General features: G+C 33.2%; 1 long non-coding RNA gene across 1 annotated transcript; it reads right to left on the minus strand.

The window, feature by feature from the left end:
- Positions 1–308: 308 nt before the first annotated feature.
- Positions 309–7,147, minus strand: LOC132159466 (uncharacterized). The gene is made up of 3 exons (XR_009437851.1): positions 7,108–7,147; positions 591–740; positions 309–501 (listed from the first exon to the last, which is right to left on the minus strand). It is a non-coding gene; the product is annotated as an uncharacterized LOC132159466 (long non-coding RNA).
- Positions 7,148–7,516: the final 369 nt, after the last annotated feature.

The raw sequence follows: 7,516 nt of genomic DNA on the forward strand, positions 1-7,516 counted from the left end.
AAATAATAATATTTAAAAAAAACATTATAATATGTACGCATTCTTAAATATAATACAATTTGTAATAAAAAAATACTATTTGAATCATTAAAATAATATAAACATTATAAGAATGATTCATAATTTTTTTAGAAACATAAAATATATAAAAACAAATTTATAAAAATAAAACAATTAATAACATTAACAGTAATGTTTGATTATTATTAAATACATAATGTTAGTATCATTAAACAATTTAGATATTTCTATTTTTTAATTATTAAACAAACCATTAGATTCATTGATTCTACAAATCTGACCTTTGCCAATCCGTCAGTCTACACTCATCTAAATGAATTCAGCACACTGCGGAGTCATGACCTTGTGTAACAATCACAGAGAGTGTGAATAAACCGTGTCCAGTGTGATCTTCACTGTGGCAGAGCGGCCTCACATGACGGCCGTTTAGGAATCAGACCCCGTCCCGGTGTTATCGTCCTGTCACAGTCACACTAAACACTTCACATGTGGAGAACATCACACAAGAGTAGATTATTACCCTCCTGTTCCTCTAATAACAGCTCCAGCTCGTCCTTTACAGAGGTTACCTGTCGGACGTGTTATGATAATCCAGGCATTGACATATAGAGCAGAAAGCAGACCGCTCTGTTATTAATGCTGCTATTATGAATAAATAGTGCAGGGCTCAAACAGCACGATGCATCTTTGCCCCACAAATCTAGTTTGCACAGACACACCTGCCGGAAAATCACGCAGATCGCATTAATATTTCCATTCGCATGGATTTATCATTGCACAGGAAGGTTTTCCTCCCAAATCAACTTAAAAAGCAAATCTGTCACGAACACGTCTAGGTCGTATTTAATGAAAATTATGACCAGATGCTCAAATATTTCAGTCAATATTTCAAAAAAATTTGAATAAATTGTGCGGAATGTTTCACAAATACATTTAAATATTTAAATGAAAACATAATCATTCAGAAAAACACTTGACATTTCTATGACGATATTAACTTTTATGACTTTAATTAAAAAAAATGTATTCTTAATTATGAATAAAGGCAGTACAACAAATACTACCATGATGTAATGTACCACGAGGTTGTGGGTTTGATTCCCAGGCAACACATGTAAACAATGTTAGCCTGAATGCACTGTAAGTCGCTTTGGTTGAAAGTGTTTGCTAAATGCATAACTTTTTATTCAAAAATGACAAATTGGGTGACAATATGCCTGATTTGAACCACTCTCACACACATCCCAATGCATTTTCTGCCTCCGCACAAACAATTTTGCACATTTTTGCTGTCTGCACTGCTCTCTATGCACATATGTAGTCCTGTGTAGTCTGTGTTAAATGTTTACAGTTCTTATTTCATAATTTTTAAGGTTTTTTCTTTTTTAATAGTCTTCTAAGTTCTTATTTAACCTTTACTTAGCCTGTTTAATATAATTATGTTCAAGTTTTGTTCTTTGAAGTCCTATGTTTTCTGTTTTTTGTCTAAAAACTCAATATGCAACGAAAATAATGTAAATATAAATAACAATTTAAAAGAAACACATTTGCATTATATTAAACTTTTTTTTTTTTTAATAAAAGCTGATTAAATAATACAAATAATAATAATAAATGTTTAAATAGGACCATGGATAATTTGCATTAAGTACATTCACCCTCTTACTTTTAAAAAGGCAAACAACAACAACAACAACAATACTTTGAGAGACTCATTACTTTAATTTAGAGAAATTAAAAATCATGTGACAATATTCTTAATTGTCATAAAAAATAGTGTACAAATGCCAAAAAAATAAAGATCATAAAAATGTGTTTCATTTCTATTTAAGCAAAACATTAATCATATATATTTCTTTAGATTTTTTTTATTTTATTTATTCTGTGTGTGTGTCATCCAAAATGTAATTCTAGTATTTTGCATCTTTCAGCAACATTTCAGCACGTCTGGTTAACTTTAACACCCAAAAACTTTTAAAACTGGCCTAATGTGGTTTAACAGGTCTTAGATGGCCACCATTCTTGTTCGGGCTAGTCTGGTTTGATGATTTATGTAGCCCAACTAATCATTTTCTTCCTGCAAGCCCATCAAACAACAGGAAGTAGGCGAGCGCTAGTGTGTCCATCCATAAGAGGAAAGTTTGAATAGTTCCTCTGTTTTGTGTTGAGCGTCTGACGCTGCAGAACAGCGCTGCGAGGAAACTGGCAGATGACGAGGAGAAATCGATCGCCACCGCTCACAAACACGCTATTAATTTCCGGCCTGCTGTGTTTGTGTCAGGTCGCATGCGAGACGAGGGGCTTCGTTTCTGACGAGACACTTTTGGTCTCCCTGTGTTCTGCTGACTGCTCGCTTCAGGAGATGGAGAAATACTCACTTTGTCTTTCCTTTGCTGCTCTATTATCATCTGTAGCTCGTTCTGTTACTGGTTTAACAGGTTTTTTTAAGCTTTTACTAAAGAAATTAGACAACAGTTTAACTGCATGAGGTTATAATTCAGAGTAGACTACACTTTTTTTTTTAATTGGATTTATTCACACTTAAAAAAAAAAGGGGGGGGGGGGGTTAAAAATTAAATTTAATACTTATCAAACATCATAAAAATGTGCTTTAAATAGTTAACTACGTTATTTAACAAACTAACAATGAAAAACACTTGATTAATCTTACTATAAAGGTTAAAGCTAATCAAGGATTTGTTGAACTAGGTTTTATTAACTCAAGCTATGTTGAACCAGATGAATTATCTGGGATTAAAATCTTAACCTGTGATTAAACAGGTTCATTTCGTCCATCATTATGGATTCAGCACTGGATTGATTGATTCTAAATCAAATCACAGTTTCAAGTAACAATTAAAGCTAATGTCGCTCAGATTTAAATGAACAATACATTTTAAATAAATTATTATTTTATATTTTTGTTACTTGAAAGAAATGAACACTAACTGAAATAAAATATTTATTTTAGCAAGTTTAAAGTATTACAAATAAACAACACAATTTCCCAAACTTTGGGAAAACGAAAATGTGGCATAAATAAGAACTACTTCAAAATATGAATAAAAAATAAAATACATCAGTTTGCAGTGAAATGATAAAAATGAACGCAATGTTTATTTGGATTAAAGTGTCTGCCGAATGCATAAATGTAAACAAACACATTAACTAACATAACAAAATACATCTAAACAAGGTTTTATATTCAGTCTGTGCATCTGCTATTAACCATGAAATATTCGGGTCAAATTGACCCGCAAACAGCATGATCACGATTTAGTTTCCCGTACGGCCATTCCAGTGATGTCATAGAGGGTACTTCCTCTGAATGATCGGGAAAGTGACGGTTGACAGGTGACGGAGGTTGGCACATAAAACTCTGACAGGGATCGAGCGTGACGGGAGCTCATCAGACAGCCGAAAGAGCCCGAGCATGAAGCCACCTGTCTGCGAGAAGAACCAGCCGAGCCTCAAATATACACAAACCAGATGTGCATGTGTGATACGATTTTCTCAGAAGACATGGGTAAACGTTTACACCTCAGACAGATAGACTTTGAGTCAAAGTAGACGAAAGCTAGCATGCTGCAAAGTACTGCCTAAATACTGGAGTAAACCTTTCAAATGCTACATTATTGTCTAATATAGTAGGTCTAAATCGATTAGGGAGTACAGCGCTAGACTCGTCCACAGGTTCTTGATATCATCCTAGAACGGACAGAATCAAAACGTTTTTTGAAAGTGGTCAAAAACCAGTGAGGAAAGTTTTTTAGAGCAGACAAAACAGACAGTGGGTCTCATTCACTAGTTTGTGCGTGAAATCTACGAGCGTTTTCACAAATCATGATTCATCGAAAACATACACGCTACAACTTGTCCTAAATTTATAAAAGATCACTCAAGGCCATCAATTAATGTCTTATGAAGCCAAAAACTGAGTGTTTGTAAGAAACAAATCCATCATTTAAGCGTTGCTTCTGGGCTAAAAACACGAGTCCATGATCCATAATAACATTCATCTTTCGGCTTATAATCAGTGCAGATTTCTCTCCTGATTCAGATCATATGACTTTTTTTACTGGAGGAAGTGGTTTTATGGATTATGGACTCGTATTTTAGTTAAAAACATCTAATGATGGATTTGTTTCTTTCTGCTTTACAACATGTTTACTGATGTACTGTAGTGGTGCGGATTATTGTGATGTTTTTATCAGCTGTTTGGACTCTCATTCTGACGGCAACCATTCACTGCAGAGCATCCATTGGTGAGCAAGTGATGTAATGCTACATTTCTCCAAATCTGATGAATAAACTTGGATGGCCTGCGGGTGGATGCATAGAACAATATCAATTTGGATAAAAACATAGCCTACATATTACATGCCACTCAAATCAAATAGCATTTTATGACATGCAACTACTGATGTACAGATTCACAAAATAACAACAAAACAAATGCATATAGCTCTTAAAATGCAAGTATGCTCAGAAGAAAGCAGAAGTGAAGGGCAGTGGTATAAATAAACGAGGGGATGAGCAATCTTTCTGGGTAGTTATCAATCACTGCTGTGTGCTCACTGAGGCCGGGCCGCACGATGACTCATTGCTGTAACAGGAGCAGCGGTGTCCGTATCCCAGCAGTCACGGGTCAAACCACACACTCTCGCTCGCGCAAACACCCGGCTAGGTTGCGTGGCGCGGTTATTCACGCACACGCTCGGCTGAGCTCTCTGGCTAGCAGGAAATGAGGCAGTCAGTTGAACGAGGCCCAGGCTGTTGATAGGAACTCTGTGCTTTCGGATTTGTGCCCTGCTAAAGAGTCCGGGGATAATGCCGTGTGCTAGTGCTAACAGAAGGGTGACTTGACCTCTACCTGCTACACAGAAACTCGCGAGTGCAATGGAAACCTATTATATATTTGGCTTTAAGTGCACCTGCTCACACTGGACCTCAGGCTTGCTAAATTATTCTTGACAGTAGGATATTTGAAAATTCCTGTTTAGAAAACTAAAAGTTGGGGGTTGCTAAAAAAGGACTCACTAACTCTAGAAGAAAAGATTTATTTTAGTTAGTTTATAAAATCTAAATATTTAACTCTAGTGAGCGTTGCACCTTCTCTTCAAGTTAGAAAAAAAGCAACTCATTCATTATTTTTTGAATAAAAAAAATACAATAATAATTATATATACAGTACAGACCAAAAGTTTGGAAACATTACTATTTTTAATGTTTTTGAAAGATGTTTCTTCTGCTCATCAAGCCTGCATTTATTTGATCAAAAATACAGAAAAAAACAGTAATATTGTGAAATATTATTACAACTTAAAATAATAGTTTTCTATTTGAATATACTTTAAAAAAATAATTTATTCCTGTGATGCAAAGCTGAATTTTCAGCATCTAATATTATATCATCTAATCTAATATTCTGATTTATTATGAGTGTTGGAAACAGTTCTGCTGTCTAATATATTTGATGAATAAAAGGTTAAAAAGAACTGCATTTATTCAAAATAAAAATTCTAATAATATATTTTCTTTACTATCACTTTTTATCAATTTAACACATCCTTGCTGAATAAAAGTATTGATTTTATTTAAAAAGAAAAAAAAGAAAAAAAAATTACTGACCAGTAGTGTATATTGTTATTACAAAATATTTATATTTTAAAAACATACCTTCTTTTTTATTTTTTACTTTTTATTCATCAAAGTATCCTAAAAAAGTATCACATGTTCTGAAAAAATATTAAGCAGCAGAACTGTTTCCAACTTTGATAATGAATCATCATATTAGAATGATTTCTAAAGGATCATGTGATAATGATCCTAAAAATTCAGATTTGCATCACAGAAATAAATGATCATTTAAAGTATAATAAATTTAAAAACAATTATTTTAAATTGTAATAATATTTCACAATATTACATTTTTTTCTGTATTTTTGATCAAATAAATGCAGGCTTGATGAGCAGAAGAAACTTCTTTCAAAAACATTAAACCAAAACCAATTAAAATAAGCTTTTTTCACAAAACCTATAAAATGCATACTGATGCTACATTATTTTAGTAAAAATAGAAATGCATTACAAACAACCCAACAGGACAAAAAGGTATTAAATGCAAATATCAAGCCAACTTGCAATTATTTAAATAAATGCTGTTGCTCATAGTGTTAAAATTCAGTTGGGAAATTAAAATCAAATAAAAAAAAAAAAATTTACAAAGAAGAAACAATTTTATTACAGTAAACTTGCAAAAACACCACATTAAAATACCCCAAACCAAGCAGAAAGTGGCAAACGTTTGCTAAACTCGTCCTTATTAAAAGCCCTGGCTTTTTTAGTTAAAACCTTTTGCATATATTTAATTGTCAAGAGTTACACTTCCAATAAGTTACAAATCCAAATAATATTTACCACAAGAGGCAACAAGCCAGTATTTATTCAAGCAGCAACATAAAAAAAATGGAAAAACAGACCAGCAAAGTAAAATCCCAAAAGCAATTCAACACACCACTGCAAAAACAAATATTTGCATTTTTATGCCCTCCTGGAAAATACCACACCAGCAGGTGCAGCAGCAAAACTTTGATAAACCGGTCTGCTACATGCTAACTACCTCATAAAACATTTGTTTATTAATCACCAGTGGTTATTTGTTAACACTCTGAGCAACATCATTTAAGCATCAATAATAAAAGCAACACAAAACATACCAACAAGCAACGAAAAAAATCCCAAACACAACTCAAAGGAATGCAAAAAAATAAACATTTGCATGGTTTAGTAAATAACAAACCAGCAATTAGTAAAGCATCAATACTTTAATAAATGTTTCCATTTAACCAACATTTAAATCAATTAAGTTTTATTTGAACAATTTATCAATAATAGATGTTAACTCGACACCTGCTATACCTCACCAAACATTGCTTTATACCAATGGTTTATTTATCGCCGTTGGTTTATTTACCACATAATTCAACAATATAGCATTAATTTCAAAAGCAATATTCAAACCAATGGCGCAAAAATAGGCTATATAATTAGCCAGCATTATATCAAAGAAACAAAATGGCCAACCTGTCCGGTGTGCTTGCCAACACGTGATTCTGTTTGATGGGTGTGGCAGGAAATAGGCTTGATGACATCACATGTCACAAGCATGTGGGAAAAACAGAATGGTTAACATAAAACCCACAGTTTTACATATGAATGCCTCTTTATTGATGGTTAAGAGTTTTTGCTTTATGTGAATGAAAATAAAGCAAAAAAAAAAAAAAAAAGTTTGGAAAACCTTACTTTTCTCAGTGCTGGGAGGCTTGAACCAATCGCATTCGGCTTTTACTGGATTGTTAAATACTCCTGTCAAATGAATCAGTAGATTTTGATTTAATGCTTTGTTATTTATCTAGTTATTTACTTCATTAGATAATAGGGGTGCTCCGATCATGATCGGCCGATCGTTATGCGCATCTCGTCAGTAAAGCGG

Source organism: Carassius carassius, chromosome 16, assembly GCF_963082965.1.
Source record: "Carassius carassius chromosome 16, fCarCar2.1, whole genome shotgun sequence".
In the NCBI taxonomy this organism is placed as follows: domain Eukaryota; kingdom Metazoa; phylum Chordata; class Actinopteri; order Cypriniformes; family Cyprinidae; genus Carassius; species Carassius carassius.